Below are 19,376 nucleotides of genomic sequence, written 5' to 3' on the forward strand. Positions count from 1 at the left end.
GGTCCCTGACTTTGCCCTGTGGAAGAGTCTTCTTTTCTATCATCCTGTGGCCCCATCTGAAGTGGACATTCAGGGGAATATATTTTCTAAGGCTAACACCTATAGAGCAAACCACTTCTTGTTAGTATGCGTTTAGGATCCAGTGGATTATTTGGGGATAGAAAATTGCCCTCAAAAATGTGGTATGATTTCAGCACAGTGGCTTTTTGGTTATTTTAAATGTGAGTACATAGAGTCAAAGTTCTTGAATAAATGGAATTTTTAAGCTCGAAGCCTCTAGTCTTTTATTTACAGAGCTCTGTGCTTTGCTCATCCAAATAATTCTCAGCCTGCTACTGTCTACTGCATTGAAAACATCTGAAATAATGCAATATCTTTGCCAGCAGGCTCACAACTTTTGTATGGTGGGGCACCAGTCATATTTATTGCTAAGACTGGGATTTGTAGACACTTCTTTTAACTGTTTCAATTTGGGGTATAAGCACTTGGCCTTTTCTACCCTTTTTAAATTTCCAGACTCTCAGTCAGCTGAGATTGTAGGTTGTAGGCAAAGAGTATTTCCCTCAACAAAGATGCCTGTCTTTCTAATTGAACTCTTAAGTCTGGCCCACTAGTTCTGCCTTGAATTTATCATTCTTTCAGGACTTTGCTGACAACCCATGCCAACATTCTGCATATATTTTACCATTTCTCCTAATATTACATATAGACATTTATAGCACATGATTTACTTTCCAATGTATGGCAGGTGATAGTAATAATGATGGTTCTGAGATTTTCAGTTTTCATTAGTTGAGTCATTATTTTACACTTACCTGGTTCTTCTCCAATCCAGTTTCTGTTTGTTGAAGCATTTCACTTCTGGGTTCTAAATCAGTTGGACTAAGGTTGGAATCAATGTAATCAGAAAAAAAAAAAAAATAGTGGAAACGATAGTCACCTAGCCAACAGAGAAGTTAGTTTCTCTCTCTTGCGAAAGATAAGTTTGAAGATAAACCAACTGAAGTTACCCTGGTACCACCAGAATGTTATCAGGGTCCAACCTGTCTTCTTCCTGTTACTTTGTTTTTACCACGAAGCTTCCTTCTTTGAGGTAACTTCATAGTTTAAAATGACTGTTGTCACTTTAGATGTCACTTCTGTGGTAACAGAAAGAGTTGGAGAGAGGTCAAACTATCTCTCCATCTTGAATGAATTAACTCAATTTAAGTAGTCTTCTCAGAGACCTCTGTAAAATCATAAGCTTATATCTCATTGACAGGACATAAACATAATCTCACCTTGCTACAAGAAATGATGGGAAATGTAGTATCTTATTTGTTCATTGAATACAACTGGGATTTGATTATTAAGGAAGAAGATGATCATAGGTATTAGAGTTCTGCAATTAACAATCTCTACCAGAGAATTTTACATGAGACTTTCATTTTCCTTTTAAAAATATATTCTGTTAAGCTTCTATATCTTGAAAGAACAGAAAACATTCTCCACTTTTTATCATCCTTATATCATAATTTATCCCTATTATAGCAGCAGTTAACTTATCCTTCATATGTCTTTGCCACATTCCCAACTTTTATAAAAATTAATTTTGGTCACTGCTCTAGTCTTACTTAAAAAGACAATATTTTTCTTTATACAGCACAACAATAATTCTTTTTCATGGATCTTGTCAACCTGACTGGTTCACTTCCTTTCCTTTTAAGGACTTTCCAGACTACTACTCTATTTTTCTAAATATTTTTTTAATTGGAAATGATTTTAGAGATCATCTGATTTAACCCTCTCATTTTGTGGATGATGATGCTGAGGCCTGGAAAAGGTACATTAAGTCACTTAGGTCACAAAGCAAGGGATAAACAGTCTTTATTCTTATATTCTTGACTTTATTTGCAATCAAATTTGTCCACATATTACTTTGGGGGTCTTTTCCTCTTTCAAATCCCCTTCTATCTTTTTCAGTTAGTCAAAGTCTCCTTCCAGCCATTCTTCTTATATGCAGGAGATATGTCATGACTCCAAATAATGTTTCCTTCTCAAATTTCTCTCATGGATTGGGATGGAACATAGTATATTCATAAATCTGATATTTCCTCTCACTGAGGAAATCATGTATACTATCATATATCTTCCACTTCAAATCTCATATATCTTTGAATATTTACATTTGTGTGGTTGGCAAGTCTTCTTCCTTTAGGAGGTTTTTTTTTTTTTTTTTCCCTTTTGGTCAGTGTAAAGAGCACTAAACCAACCTCTTATCTATGTAAAAGTAATTTCCCCTCTTAGTCCTTCTTCTGAAATTAATTGCATTTTCCCACTCTCTCTTTCATTCTATTTGTTGATAAAGTTAACATTTGCAGAGTCTATGACACACATGGTACTGAGAAATCTATGACTTAAAGTGGAAGTATGCGATACAAATAATATGAAATATGCATTTAGCTTGATTCTAAGAAGTTTCCTTTCAACCCTACAGTCTCTTTCCCTACTGTGATTTTCCTCCTACTGCTTCTTTTTGTCACAAGAACACAGCAAGTAGTAAGCAGCCATACATGCTTTTTTTGTTGTGCTTAAGCTCAAACTCTGCTATGATACAATCCCTTTCTGCTTTCTTCTTTATCCTTCAGCATCTAATTTATAGCAGATGAATGACTCAAGGCAGTTGTTTCACAGGGAGATAGGAAGTTTGGTTTCCCTACGCATCACAGAATGAATTAGGACTAATCACATGCATACTTATAGGTTATGTTTTTGGTACTGTTGCTACTGCAACTTTGATTATTTATATTATATTCACTTGACCTTGCTCACACATACTTTCATTTTTGCATATGTCTCCTGAAGGATATACTTGTCTTTGAACCTCTCCAGCCATTTTCACTTTCCTAATTCTTTCTCCTTCCCAAGCCACACTCCATATCCCCTTTTCCCCACAAAGCAGCATTGAATATATTTGAACCGCTCTATTGGTTTCCACAATAGACATCATAATGAATTCCCTCCTCCCCATGTGCTCAGTTTTGTCCAACTCTGCAACCCCATGGACTGCAGCACAGCAGGCTCCCCTGCCCATGGAATTTTCTAGGCAAGAATACTGGAGTGGGTTGCCATTTTCTACTCCAAGAGATCTTCCCAACCCAGAGATCAAACCCACGTCTCTTACATCTCCTGCATTGGCAGGCAGATTCTTTACCACTAGCACCACCTGAATGGAGCTCAATATGATGACCAGGACTTAGTAAATGGAAATTGTTCTTATCTTGATTGAGTGATGGTCACATACTTCTGCATGCTGGATATGACTGGCATAGAATGAGCTAACTAAAGTGTAAGATATCGATATGGTGAGTTAAAAACTATCCAACAAATTCTTATCGAAGCAAAGCAAGTAAGTTTAAAGTCTCCCTAATTGGCTTAGACAAAATGAATGATTACTCTTGTAAACTTCACATCATTCACAGAACACTGTTCCTCTTTTAATACAGAAGAAGACAGAAGGACAGAAGAAGAGGTGAGGAATTTGCAATAAGACACACTTGAATAGAAGTTCTGACTCTATCAGCAACCATTATGTGAAACTGTCAAGTTATATGAGCCCTTTGGAGCTCAGTTTCTTTTGGGTGTGAATTGGGAAATATAATACTTACCAATTGAAGTAACCATACTCAACTTGCCTGGTGCACAGTAAAATGCTCAAAAGTTAATTTTATTTTTTAATCACACTTTTTGGATACTCTACCATTAGCATTTATTGGATAAGTTTTTTTTTTTTATAAAATGTGTGTGTGTGCGTGTGTGTGTATATATATATATATATATATATATATACATATATATATATAATTTTCTTTCCCAATCCATTCATAAAAATCTTACTAATTGTTTTTCAGTTATATTTTTAAGAGTTCATATAGAAACATGTTCTTTCCCACTTTTCACACACACACACACACACGCACAAAGGCATCAAGGAAAGAGAACATAAACTGTAATTTGGACAAGAAAACATAGCTTTTAGCCTGGATGAAACCTATTGCAAGGCATACCTGCTTCCCTGAAAGTCTGAGATAAAATATACTGCTTCTTGGTAGTAAAAAATTGATGTGATTTTATTTTGAATAAGGTTTAAGGAAGAAAAACCATATTTTTCAACATTTTCTCATCTTACTTATACAAAGTGGCAACTGATTTAGGTAAAAGCTCTTCAGGAACTGGTCTTTTAAACTGAGCTCTAATAAACTAAATGTCAATGTGATAAAAAACAAAAAAATCCTTACTAAAGAAAAAAAAAAAAAATCTACTTCTTGCCAGTTCTGAAAATTGTACTTTGCTTCAGCTCCGAGAGGCTATGTTGTATACTCTTGGGATCCACTCACTTACTTGTTTTAGCATGAATTTCCAGGGAGAGTTGAGTGGAACAGCCACAGTGTCTCTCTTAGAGCCTGTGTAAGTGTGCTCAGCCACTCAGTCATGTCCAACGCTCCATGGACTGTAGCCCACCACGGAATTTTCCCAGCAAGAATATTGGATGGGTTGCTATCACCTCCTCCAGGGAATTTTCCCAACCCAGGGATTGAACCCACTCCAGTGTCTCCTTCATTGCAGGTGGATTCTTTACCACTTGAGCCACCTGGGAATCCCATTTCTCTCAGTAGATGGTGGCTAGGAGGCAATAGCCTTTGTGTTAACTTGAGCCTTTTATTGTGTTAATTTTACCTCTTTCTAAGGTAGAATTTTACAAACAATGATGCAATATCTTTTAGTCAAAGGTCAAAATTTGACTGTACGTGTACAGAGTAATTAAGATATGTCTGGAGAAAATACCTGCTTTACTGTGTAACCACTCCAGATACTTCTCAAGCCCTCTGTTGCTGAACAGAGCTCCTGACCTCCTCTCAGTGACTCCATATTTTGCTATTACTGGTCCCACTGTCATAACACCCGCATTTACATTCTTACTTTCTGGAACATTTTCTGTACTCTGATTTGATCATGAAACTTGTCTGGTTATTTCCTCTTCCTGGAACTTTCTGCATTCTCTTCTTTTGCAAGAGATACTTGGTCAAAGTCTCAGATTAAATGCCAGAGAAAACTACCAGGTCTCTACACCCCCACCAGGTTATGTGCCTAGAGATGTAGATTTAAAAAAATATTCACAAAACCTGAAAGTTGAGAGTTATGTTTTATTTGACAGGAAATTTTAGGACTTCAAACCTGGGAGACAGTATCTCAAGTAAACCTGAGAGAAATGCTTCAGGTAATATAGATGTTTTGCAACAAAGAGTAAGTAGTCTGAACACTGAAAGATTATTGTAAATTAAAGAAAACCAGATATCTTGAGTAAAGGGTTTTAGCTCTTTGCTCTTTTGGGGAAGATGCAAGAATTTGGGCTAACTGAATTCCTTTGATATGCATCTCAGCTACCTGGGGCCAATATACAGATTTTCACATCCTGAGTTTCCTCAAGGCTCACCATGGGGACTGGCTGCAGGGAGTGGTTGTAGTTTGATTGCTTCTAGATGGCAGGTATTCTTTTCCTTCCGGATCCTTTTCCTCAGGGCTCTCCAGCTAGCCTTGGAGGGCTGCATCCTTTATTTCCTGATGGCAAGAAATATTCCGTTTCTCACAAAATGTCCACAGCTCAGTCATTATATAACCAAGGCCTGCTTTATCATTTTGGAGAAGGGCATGGCAACCCACTCCAGTATTCTTGCCTGGAGAGTCCCGTGCACAGAGGAGCCTGGCGGGCTATAGTCCTTGGAATCACAGAGTCTGACACTACTGAAGTGATTTAGCACAGCACATATGTTTTATCATTAGTAGGTCCTTGTATAAAATGAAAATACAGGGCCCCAGAAGCATCAGGAGAAATCAATCTCCCTTTCTCACGAGCTGCCATCTCCACACCAGGTGGACAAGTGGTGTGCAAACAACTGCACTCTCTGCCTTCGGACACGTCTTGATGGAGGGTGGATGTGAAGCACCTTGAGACCTGTTAGAATCTCTGCAGAGGGCAGCAGTGATTTGGGGCATCAGAGAAAAGAATGCTGGGATCTAAGAAGCTTCCTAGGGAGGTGCGAGAAGCAGTGAGGCATCAAACTGCAGATGAACTGGCACAAGCCCTATTGTCCCCTTGGACTTAATTTACACAATATCAAATCCAAGATAAAAGTATTAAACATTTCAGGACAGACAATGCAGAGCTTTAAACTTGGGGAGCTTGGCCGTCTGAGCAAATTACCCTGTGTCACTGTACTGGTCTCATTCCTATGAAGCTAGCTCTGCTTATAATTTATCCTACTTTATTTCTATTTCCATTGAATTGAATCCTCCTTCTCCCCACCCCCTCCCACCCCAGACTGTAAGCTGCATAAGAACAGGAACCACATCTACAATAAACACTTAAGAACATTTGTAGAGTGAGTAAATGGATTAATGAAGCCCTCCGGTGTTTAGTTCTTGCCCCTAATCCAGTAAGATGTATTAGAGCCCTGCACTTCCTCTTTCCTCTTTGTTTATGCCAGTTGCCTTTACTTCTGTTTCCCCACTCAGAACGTCAGTGCTCTAGTTCAGGTGCTCATGGCTTTTTTTTTGGAGACAACTGGAAAACACTTATAATGGGTTTACTACCTTCTAGTATGGGCTTCCCCAGTGACTCAGCAGTGAAAGAATCTGCCTGCAATGCAGGAGACACAGGAGTCATGGGCTGATCTTCCTTTGGGTAGGGAAGATCCCTTGAAGAAGGAAATGGCAACCAACTCCTAATTCTTGCCTGGAAAATCCCATGTCAGAGAAGCCTGGTGAGCTACAGTCTTTGGGGTGGCAAAGAGTTGGACACCACTTAGGGACTAAACACACACACACACACACACACACACACACACACACACACACCCCTTCAGCATCATTTTCTAAACTATAGATAAATTCATTCAACTTTTCTGCTTAGAAAATTTGTTGGCCACTGTTGTCTGGTGGCTGAAATCCTGACCTCTTGTGATGTCCCAAATCTTCCATAATATATCCCAATGTATTTTGTTGGAATTTTCTTACCACTTCTGCTTTGTATGGAAACATTCTTGTTCTCCCAATTCCAGACTTGAAAACTGATGACCTGTTGCCTCTCAGGTGAAATCTCTTTGAATTCTACATCAGATTGGAAGTGTCTCCCTCTTCTCTGTAATTCAAGAGTCCTTCCTTATACAAGAACATTGACAGAATAAATGGTTAAGTTGAGCTATAGACATTTTACTCTGGAAATTTAATTTCTATTGTTAAAGATCAACTTTTTGAATGCTGCTTAACAGTGTCAAATTCAATGAATATTCTCAGTTCAGTTCAGTCACTCAGTCGTGTCTGACTCTTTGTGACTCCATGGACTGCAACATGCCAGGCTTTCCTGTCCATCACCACCTCCCGAAGCTTACCCAAACTCATGCCCGTCGAATCAATGATGCCATCCAACCATCTCATCCTCTGTCATCCCCTTCTCCTCCTGCCTTCAATCTTTCCCAGCATCAGGGTGTTTTCCAATGAATTAGTTCTTCGCATCAGGTGGCCAAAGTATTGGAATTTCAGCTTCAACATCAGTCCTGCCAATGAATATTTAGGACTGATTTCCTTTAGGATGGACTGGTTGGATCTCCTTGCAGTCCAAGGGACTCTCAAGAGCCTTCTCCAACACCACAGTTCAAAAGCATCAATTCGTCGACACTCAGCTTTCTTTATAGTCCAACTCTCACATCCATACATGACTACTGGAAAAGCCATATCTTTAACTAGATGGACTTTTGTTGGCAAAGTAATGTCTCTGCTTTTTAATATGCTGTCTAGGTTGGTCATAGCTTTCCTTCCAAGGAGCAAGCGTCTTTTAATTTCATGTCTGCAGTCACCATCTGCAGTGATTTTGGAGCCCAAGAAAATAAAATCTGTCACTGTTTCCATTGCTTACCCATCTATTTGCCATGAAGTGATGGGACCAGATGTAGTTTTGGAGTTTAACAAGTTATATACTAGTATTTTTTATATTCCAAGATCTATATTAGATCTTAAGGAAACAAACAAGCAAGAAAATTGTCATGAACACCTTCCCCTCAACACACATGTGCGCGCGCACACACACACACACACACACACACAAGTACATAATCTAATAGAAAAGATAGTTAAATAAACATAAAATCAAATGCCATATTAGAAGCACTGCACCAGACACAAGAAAAAAGATATCTATGACAGTTTTTGTATTTCTGGAGTTAGGAAAATCATGATGATGAGGACACTAGAAACTGAAAATTTTGAATATTTTGGAAAGACAGTTTCTAAAACAGATAATACTATGAAATAATTTAAGTCCTTTAGTTTAAGAATTTCATTTTTTTTTGCATTTTTTACAGAGATAAAAATAATAAAAGGAACTTATGAAGAGGTGAATTATGAATCAAAGAGAAGATCTTTCTAAAAATGAGAGTATTGAAAAATAGAATAGATTTCCTTGGATGTAGAACTTCCTCATTGCTGGAATTATTCATAAATGAAACAAGAATATTTATGATGAATGGCTTGGTGTAGCAGATAGTTGCTCAGCAGACAGTGTTGTTGAACATCAGAAAATAGGAATTGTATTCCTTGCACTTCATTTTCCTGATCACTTGACATAGGTGCTGACCTTTTCCTCATAAGAAAAATGGAGACATTTTTCTGCTTCAGAGAGTTGCAGTGAGAATTAAATGGGATAAAATAGTTGATGGTACTTTTAAATTATAACTGCTACAAAATATGAGTTACTATAAATTTATGTTGCTAATAAGAAAAATAATAATCACATGTATGATTTCAGTCTCTGTGTGTAATTCCAGAATACAATAATTATTTTCTCTCTCTTCTGTATAAGAAAAGAAAAGCTTCAGATTTCAAGTGACCATCCCATAGAGTGACAAGCTCACTGGTCAATGAGTGGCAGAAGTAGAAGTCGTGACTCCTCCCACAGAGCAAGAAGCATCTCCCCTGTAGTGCACTGCTTTATGATGAAACAGAATTTATGACAGTTTACAGTTCCCGAGGTACTTTGGACTGAAGTCACTCAAGTAATAACAGACTCTGTGTAGACATCTTTTACTAAGTGATATGCTTATGTGATTTTCACTCAAGGTACTAGGATAGAAATAAGAAATGTTGGCCAGGTCCACCTTTCTTTAGTAAGCAATACTTTTCTTTAATAAACATTCACAGGACATTTTTAAAAATAGGAGCTGTAAGAAGACACAACAAGAGATTAATCAAGAAGAGCTGCATATCTACTATGAAATGTAGGACAACTATTATTAATTCTGAAGCCAATTACCATCCCCCATTTTTTGGTGACTGGTGAGATTGTCTCTCTGCTCTTGCCTTTTTCATCCACTCTCCTTGTTCTGCATATTCTTTTATTTAAATGTGCTAGTTCTTGATGCCATGGTGGCACAGGATGAACCAACCTTTTTTTTGTGACAAGGGGTCATACTCTTTACAGGATGTTCTCAGCAGTGATTCACTGTTAAGTTGTATAAATATAGAAGCTTTCTGCCTAAACTATTTGCAACTTAGAAACTATTTTGATGTTTATTCCTAACTGCTGTAACATAAATATTTCAAGGAAGGAAATGCAGGAGATGCGACTCTTTTTGGTCTTTAAGAAAACCCCATACTCTTTCTGAGAATTTTCTGACACTTCAATGACAGGGTTTTTACAATTTTCCTTACATTTAAGGGTAGAAATGAATATCTTCTAGGCTGGGTGCTACTCTATATACTCTGTACTATTATTTAAATGTCCCTTCTGTCTTTTCCTGTTTCTTACCACCCAAAACACCGCTTACATACACCCATTTACAGAATGGGAGATTAAAAGCTCTTTTGTTGCTACAAAATGTTTTCTCAACATAATCTTGCTGTTTAACTATTTGAAGACCACCAAACATGAGTTCATCTTTTATATATTTAATCTCATAAATATACACCAGAAAAATTGAGAAAGTGGTTGCATACAACTAATCCTTTGAAAAATGCTGCCTTTGATTTTCTTTTCCTGTTAAAAACTCACTAGCTAAGTAGTTTGTGAATATTTTTGTATTCTTTTCATCTTTCAAAATATACAATTTTAAAGCACTTATGAATTTTTTAATCACATGGAGTTTTAATGCTAACTCTGTGCTGGTGTGCAGTAGCATGAGAATTAGGTCAGTGATGAAGTTTTGGCCCTACCTACAATTCAAAATCTCAATAAATTAGGAAAATGCCCTTTCCCAAGAAGATATGGCAGGACCCTTGATTCCTTTTATATCTATATCTGTTATATTTATTTAAAGTAGAGCTTATTAATCAATTGGAAAAGGAGATATACATATATTTTGCAGCAATAAATCTAGTCATTGCCTTTGACTTTAGAGTAGAAAAGAGGAAAAAACAAAATTCTTCTATTTCAATTAACATGGAAAAAAAAGACTAAAAATGACACCAAGCTCAGCCATTTCTCTTTTCTTTTCTGAAAGCATTTGACCATGAAGAAAAAAGCCCACTTTACCCTGTAGGCGGCAGTGCTGTACATCTGTCATAGTTTTCACTTTCATGCTCAGGGGCCATTACAAGCACTATCCACTTATATTCCATTACAATTGATTGAATATTATACATCAAAAAGTAGAGAGAAAATGTTTAAGATTTTATGAATGCAAGAGAAATGATTAGAGCTCACAAAAGCTTTGAATTCTGAAGCTTGGCTTCTATCTTGTCCTTACATAAGCATCTTTGATCTTCTTTTCACCCGGCTTTTTAGATGACTTTTATGTGGTCTTATAATTGTTTTATTATTTTAGGAGAATTAGTCATGTCTACTTTTTTTTTTTTTTCTTTAGAGGTTATTTTTAAAAGAAAATTTCCACTCCATTACAAGTCATGGAATTTCTCAGACCAGATAGAATTAACGGTTACTCTTCTCTGTGTTATAAGGAAGAGAAGTTTAAAGACCTAGGTTTTAACCTTGGGTCTTCCATAAAGTAATTTGAACTTCGACAAAAAATTCATCTGATATGCTTCATTTTTTTTTTTCTCTTTCTACACTGGGCTACTTGTCCTCTCTTTCAAGATTAATGCAGTTAATCAGTTTAGACGAGTTGAAAATTCTTTTATAAGTATGAGGCCTTATTCATATAAAAATTCAAGTTTTAGGGTTAGATTTATAATAAACATTCTATAATAAGCAAGAAGACATTGCACACAGGACGCAGCCTTTTAAATTGTATTGTCTTTCCATTGATAACCACCCCCAACTGTGCCTTCTTGTGCAGGGGCAGGTTGCCGAGGCTGTGCAAACCTTTCCTGTGGGAACCCCTTAAGTATAATCTCTCAACATCGAGGCAGAGTTAGGAAACATCTGGAAGTCTTGGTTTCTGCAAATAAGCCAACCACTGGAAAATTTCCAAATGGTATAAGTTTAGTTATTGTGGTTCTACCATCACTGATTTACTATTTGATAAATAAGTTTTGAGCACTTTCTCGAAGGCAGACAAGACACTGCTTTACACACTGGAGATACAGTGACAAGCAAGAAACCAGATCCTGCTACTCTGAAATGGGAACAGACTTCAAGAGAAATTTTGGTGAGGCGTGTAGCAATTTCCCAGAAAATCAATAGTAGGCTCTATTTGTAATACAAAAGAACATTATCTTCCCCCTCACTTATTTTCTTTCCCTCCAGCTGCACACCTGAGCTAGAGTTTTCATTCTATTCTCACTTTTCACTTTTCCTGACTTTTGTGATGTAGTTAGCACCAGCTAGGACCCTCAGTATCACATCCATCCTGATCACTGACATATTTTGTCATGTGTCTTTTGTAGTCCTTTGGTTAACGCGTTTAAGGTATTTTTTTTTTCCCTAAAGCATTAGCCATGAAAACAAGTTCAGTAAAGGCTCTTAGAAGTCCTATAGTAAGAAAAAAAACTCTCTTTAACTCAATTTAACGAAGGGTTTTCCAAAATTATTTGGCCATGAACTGTGCTTTCCCATTCCCCTAACACTGTCTCTTGATATTGTCAGAGTATCACTTTATAGGAATTGCTTCACTGAACAATCTTTAAAAACACCTGCTGGCTTCTTTCCTATAATTCTCTCTCATGATCTTGGTCTTGGTATAAAAAAAAAAAAAAATTGAAACAAGACCATTTTCCTCCTTAGGAATGAGTTTCCAAATTTAAAAAAAAATTATAGAACAGAAATATAACTATTTGTTTTAATTACTGAAAGCTGAGAATTATAATGTATCATTTTGTCTTTTAAGATTAGCATATTTATTCAAAATAAATTGAGAACAGAACTAGACAGATCAGTAATCACTATAGTACTCTAATATGCTGATGATATGAGGGAAGAAAAAGGTTCACTGTATGAGAAAGCTAGTTGAATAGCAGCTATAGAATTATATAGCTAGTTGAATCTAATAATATTTCTAAAATTTTTGAAGATACTCCTTGAGATAAAATATTGCTACTTATCACACAGAATAAAGCTCTTGTGGGATATTAAGATGAGGTGTTTAATTTGTGAGTTTATTCCATTTTCTTTTTTTTTTTTTAACTCTTCTGAGGAATAATTGACAAATATAATAGTATATTTGTAAACTCTTCTGAGGAATAATTGACAAATATAATAGTATATTTGTAAAGTGTACAACATGGCAATTTGATATATATATACATTTTGAAATGATTATCAAGATCAAGATAATTAACATAACTTTTATAGTGAGATACTTGAGATCTAATCTCAGAAACTTTCAGGTAGACAGCACAGTATTTTTAACTATAGTAATCATTCTGCATACTAGCACCTCAGAACTTATTTTTCTTATAACATAAAATTTGTTCCCTTTGATCTATATCTCCCCTTTTCTCCCTTCTCCCAGTCCTGGCAACCACCATTCTAGTCTCTGATTTTATGAAATCAGCTTCTTCTATTTTAGATTCCACATATAAGTGATACCATACAATATTTGTCTTTCTTTGTCTGGCTTATTTCATTTGGTATAATGATGCCCTTGGGTTCACTATGTTGTTTACAGATGGCAGAATTTCTTTTTTATGGCTGACTAGTATTTCTTTGTATATATGCCACATTTTCTTCATTCATTTAACCATTGAAGGATATTTATTTTTCATTCATCTGTTTTTTTTTTTTCTCGTTTGCTTTAATAAAAGTTCTTTAAAAATTTCCTGATCAGATTTTCAATTCAGTGAGGTTTTTACACAGTATTGTAAATAGATTTTACCCAAGTCTTTTCTGGTGTGTGGTTTGTTTTTTTAACAAAAAACTGCTTGCAAAAATGTGAGACTTTTGGTGAAATCTATTCTCTCAATAGTAGATGAGGAGGCAGTCCTCCACAGGAACTGGCATCCAAGTCCTACTCATCCCTTACTCTTCCTTAACACTGCTTTTCCTCCAGTTCTGCCTTTCTTGGGACCTTTTCTTTTTCACTCTAGACATCTCTCTGGGAAATCAGCTTTCCATGACTTCAAGTGATACTTACTTAGGATGGACTCTAAAAAGTGTATCTATAAATAAGATGTTTCCCTTGAGCTCAAGTTCTAAATATCCACCTGGGCATGACTCTTCCCTGTGCCACAATCAGCTCAATCACAACATATTGAAATTGAACCCTTCATATGTTACCTTAACCCACCCTAATACTAAGCAAGCAATATAGACCAGATTTTATCTCTTTCACTTTGTCTTTTATAGTTCTATCCTAGCATGGACAATGTTTCATTCTTATCTGTTCAGTAACAGTCTTCCTTTATTTTGTCTTAACCTTCTCAAGAGTGGTGATTAGAAAGATATCTTTTTATTCTTTTTTATCCTTATGAATATAGTTTTCTCCCCAGAACATAGCATAAGACCTGGCACATAGAAAGTTCTTGATGTATATTTGCACTGAGTGAGTGAGTCTAAGCAAAGAGATGAAACTATATTGTATGGAAAGTGCAACACTATGGTCTGGGGATGGTATTATCATGAGGAGATATATCTCCAAATAAGGAGTCTCCAAATCCAGAGGAAAATGTTGAATCTTAGTTATACTATAAAGGTGGATGCCAGTGAGGTTGATAGTCTACCACCAAATATGAGTCAGGCTGCTATAGTGAACTTGACAGAGAGTTTTGCCTCTCCTGACCTTGGCTTCTATTAGTGTCTATTAACTCTGTGTAACGACCTTCTCTCTTAGAGACTGAGACTTCATAGAGGGCAGAAATCCCAGCACAGTTATTTTTTTGTGTCCATGGCTCTTGGCTTAATGCCTAGAACATAGTAAACACTCAGTAAATAATGTCAGATAAGTAAATGGCCTCATTAGTAGAACTTCTTGAATCTCACATTTCCGATATGTAACATAGGGTTCATAATAACCACCTCAGTGGTTATTTAATGATTAGATGGGAATGTGTAAGTAAAACAACAATTGTGATGCTTGAATGGAAAGTGATATAAACATATGTCACTTTCTTCAAATGTTTGTCACTCTAAGACCAGAATTTTTTTCCAAAGTTTGGAAGAAAATAAAGGAAAAACAAAAGGAAGAAGGGAATGATCGTATGTTTTGAGGGCACGCCAAGTATTTGTGCTTTCATATGTTTGTTTCAGGGACTCTTCTCTACATCGCGAAGGACGTAAGCCACTTTCCAGACAAGAAAACAGGTGCGTAATGAAATTAAGTGACCTGCACAAAATCAAATACTATAGATAAAAGTAATAGCAGTAGGATTGAAAACTATAGCCTCTGACACTGACTCATGAGGTCTTTTCACTATAAGGAGAAGAAATATAAATGTCTTTGAGGACAGTGTGTATATAGGTTCATTCATGGAGAGTCTGAAGGAGAATGTTTGACTTTATGTAAGATAAGCTGATTATACTAATTGTGCAAAGAGCTTTCAACCACAACTAAGACTTTTCAAAGAAGTTAATATTAATTAATACTTGATAAATATCCTCCTCACAACTTGTTTTTAAATGTTCCTATACTCCCAAGTTGGCTCAGTGGTAAAAAGTCTGCCTGCAAGTAGCAGACACAGGACACACAGGACAGAGGAGCCTGGTGGGCTACAGCCCATGGGGTCACAAAGAGTCAGACACAACTAAACAAACACATTACTTCCAATTATCTCATTGAGCTTTAAAAAATATATCTTTCTAATATTAATCACTAGAAGGAAAAGGTATTGTGAAGAAGTAGTGTCAATATGTAAAACCCCTGCTCTTGAGATCTGTGCCTGAAAACTAGCATATTTTTCCCAATTTAAGGAGAATTTTCATTCTATTTCCTTGCATGAGATCAATTCCACTTTTGTGGATGATGGAAAATTGATCTTTAGTTATTCTCATTCTTACTCCTATCTTCCCTTCTCCATCTCAGACTTGCTCTCAGGTATTTTAAGTCTTTCTTCTTGATTTCATTCTTCTCCACTAACAAATTCGACAGAGCAGCTTAGAAACTGTCTGGGAACAAAAAACCAACATATTTAAATTTAAATGTTTACTGCAGTGTGGAGATTATAGTTATATCCGTGCTCAAAGATGACAGGGATGCTACATTCAAAATATCTGAAGGGAAGCTTAAGGGGATTTTAATGTATTGCCTTTCTTCACATAGGTCCAAAAGACTTAAACCTATGTAATGTCCCAGGTTAAATTGCATGATGGATTAGTACTGTTAGCATATGAAAGAGAGTCATATTTGGTAAATGCCCATACTGCCACACATGAGGTTTTCTTGAATGATCTGATGAATAATAATTTAACCATGCATTACCTAGACCCAAGAAACAACCTTTTCCTTACTAATTCTTAGAGGAGACTTAGGTTTTCATGTGGTAAAAACTACATCATATGTCTTTGAATGAATGAAATATGACTATTTAGCATTTTGAAGAGCAATTAAAACCTTAAAAGAAACATATATCATTCTCTTAGAGGATAAAATTAGCAATGAAAGTATTAAATTTCCTAGAAATGCTTATGTGGGTTATGTTTTTTATTATCTTAATGTAGTTTGAAAATAAGAAGTGGTTTGGGGTAGCATAAATATAAAATTATATTGACTATGCAATCAATAATAAATCATCAACAGTCACAAAAATATTGTTGAATGCATGTCATGATGTAGACATGGTCTCTGTTTCATATAAGGATGAAAAGAAATATTGCTTAAATAGAAAACAACAAACTATAAGACTCATGAAAGAAAGATTGATTTTTTTTCATCATTTCCCTCAGCTTATAGCCCCACAGTAACTTGTATTTTGGGATAGAATTTAAAAGCCCCAGCTTCAAGAGCTAGATTGTCCATTTTAAAACAGGCCCTTCCAGTTAATGACAGCATGATCTTGGGGAAGTTGCTTAACTTTCTTGTGCTTCCATTTTCTTCTGTACTATTGGGAGATTGGAAGTGAGAAATACATTTATGGGACTAGATCTGATAGACGAGTGCCTGAAGAACTATGGACAGAGGTTCATGACATTGTACAGGAGACAGGGATCAAGGCCATCCCCAAGAAAAAGAAATGCAACAAAGCAAAATGACGGTCTGAGAAGGCCTTACAAATAGCTATGAGAAGAAGAGAAGTGAAAAGCAAATGAGAAAAGGAAAGATATACCCGTTTGAATGCAGAGTTCCAAAGAATAGCAAGGAGAGATAAGAAACCTTCCTCAGTGATCAGTGCAAAGAAATAGAGGGAAAAAAATAGAACGAGAAAGACTAGAGATCTCTTCAAGAAAATTAGAGATACCAAGAGAACATTTCATGGAAAGATGGGCTCAATAAAGGACAGAAATTGTATGGACCTAACAAAAGTAGAAGATATTAAGAAGAGGGGGCAAGAATACACAGAAGAACTATACAGAAAAGATTTTCATGACCTAAATAATCACGATGGTGGATCACTGACCTAGAGCCAGACATCCTGGAATGCAAAGTTAAGTGAGCGTTAGGAAGGATCACTATGAACAAAGCTAGTGGAGGTGATGGAATTTCAGTTGAACGATTTCAAATCCTAAAAGATGATGCTCTGAAAGTGCTGCCCTCAATATGCCAGCAAATTTGGAAAACTCAGCAGTGGCCACAGGACTAGACAAGGTCAGTTTTCATTCCAATCCCAAAGAAAGGCAATGCCAAAGAATGCTCAAACTACTGTACAATTTCACTCATCTCACACGTTAGTAAAGTAAAGCTTAAAATTCGCCAAGCCAGGCTTCAGCAATATATGAACCATGAACTTCCATATGTTCAAGCTGGTTTTAGAAAAGGCAGAGGAACCAGAGATCAAATCACCAACATCCGCTGGATCATCAAAAAAGCAAGAGAGTTCCAGAAAAACATCTATTTATGCTTTATTGACTATGCCTAAGCCTTTGACTGTGTGGATCACAATAAACTGTGCAAAATTCTGAAAGAGATGGGAATACCAGACCACCTGACCTGTCTCTTGAGAAATCTGTACACAGGTCAGGAAGCAACAGTTAGAACTGGACATGGAACAACAGACTGGTTCCAAATAGGAAAAGGAGTACGTCAAGGCTGTATATTGTCACCCTGCTTATTTAACTTATATGCAGAGTACATCATGAGAAACGCTGGACTGGATGAAGCACAAGCTGGAATCAAGGTTGCCAGGAGAAATAGCAATAACCTCAGATATGCAGATGACACCACCATTATTGCAGAAATCGAAGAAGAACTAAAGAGCCTCTTGATGAAAGTGAAAGAGGAGAGTGAAAAAGTTGGCTTAAACCTTAACATTCAGAAAACTAAGATCATGGCATTCAGTCCCATCACTTCATGGCAAATAGATAGGGAAACAATGCAAACAGTTGCTGACTTTATTTTTCTAGGCTCCAAAATCACTGCAGGTGGTGACTGCAGCCATGAAGTTAAAAGACGCTTACTCCTTGGAAGGGAAGTTATGACCAACCTAGACAGCATATTAAAAAGCTGAGACATGACTTTGCCAACAAAGGTCTGTCTCATCAAGGCTATGGTTTTTCCAGTTAGTCATGTTTGAATGTGAGAGTTGGACTATAAAGAAAGCTGAGTGCCGAAGAATTGATGCTTTTGAACTGTGGTTTTGGAGAAGACTCTTGAGAGTCCCTTGGACTGCACGGAGATCCAACCAGTCCATCCTAGAGGAGATCAGTCCTGAGTGTTCTTTGGAAGGACTTATGCTGAAACTGAAAGTCCAATACTTTGGCTACCTGATGCAAAGAGCGGATTAATTTGAAAAAACTCTGATGCTGGGAAAGATTGAAGGCAGGAGGAGAAGGTGCTCACAGAGGATGAGATGGTTGGATGGCATCACCGGCTCAATGGAGATGAGTTTGAGTAAACTCCAGGAGTTGGTGATGGACAAGGAGGCCTGACGTGCTGTGGTCCATGGGGTCGCAAAGAGTCAGACACGACTAAGTGACTGAACTGAACTGAGTAGTACCTAGTTCCTCTGCAGATTAAAGGAGGTAATATATTGAGTGCTTATAACAGTGCTCTACACATAGTAAGTCCTGTATAAGTGTTCACTGATACTGTTGATGTAACTACTGTTGTCATAATCTTTAGTATTATTGACACAATGTCTTGCAATTAATTGATGGCAAAACATGATGAAAAATAGATTAATGAATTGAGCCCTAAGTGCATTGTTTTTTTCTCTTCAATACAAACAAAAAACAAAAAAAAAAAGAAAGAAACACTCCCACTGCAAAAGTAGTTAATAAACTATTCTTGTTCTCTTTGTCAGCAAATATTCTGGTGAGAAGAGAAATGCTGTCATCCCTTGTCTCATCCTAACTCTACACCAGCTTGAACAAGCGGAAGATGTGGCTGGTGGGCTATCAGCAACCTTACCCTCACTGTAGTCCAAATACTGAGGTGTGGGGACCATAATCGATCATCCAGCTGCCTTCCAAAATTTGCCTTTTCTTTCTTTTCTTCCTGATGTCTGTATTTCTTGAACAGTTTTTCAGTTAAGTTGCCTTTTGTAGCAAATAAGACAATGTCAAACTTAAACTGGCTAAATCTACTTAGATATTTATTGGCCTTTCAACAGGGAGTCTAAAGAGCATGTAATTCAGGGTGGGCTTCTGGTGATGAATCATCTTTCCTTGCAGTTCCCTTGGCTCTGCCCTTTCCTGAGTGCTGGCCTTATCCTAAGTTGGTAGACAATTTCTGACCTCACATCTGCCCAGGGCAAGATCTAGAAAAACAGTATAATCTCCTTCTGAATTCATCATTTAGTAGTGAGAAAATATTTCCCAGATTCCCCCCAAATTCACATTTGCATTTGACTGGCCTGAACAA

The 19,376-nt window shown here is 36.8% G+C and overlaps 1 long non-coding RNA gene across 1 annotated transcript; it reads left to right on the forward strand.

Moving 5' to 3' along the window:
* The first annotated feature begins 925 nt into the window (after positions 1–925).
* Positions 926–19,085, forward strand: LOC145506195 (uncharacterized). Its single transcript, XR_014053610.1, has 5 exons — positions 926–1,093; positions 5,195–5,257; positions 8,894–9,062; positions 14,672–14,725; positions 18,817–19,085. It is a non-coding gene; the product is annotated as an uncharacterized LOC145506195 (long non-coding RNA).
* The last annotated feature ends 291 nt before the right edge of the window (positions 19,086–19,376 follow it).

Source organism: Giraffa tippelskirchi, chromosome 5 (assembly GCF_054371585.1).
Source record: "Giraffa tippelskirchi isolate mGirTip1 chromosome 5, T2T-mGirTip1v1.2.pri, whole genome shotgun sequence".
Taxonomy (NCBI): domain Eukaryota; kingdom Metazoa; phylum Chordata; class Mammalia; order Artiodactyla; family Giraffidae; genus Giraffa; species Giraffa tippelskirchi.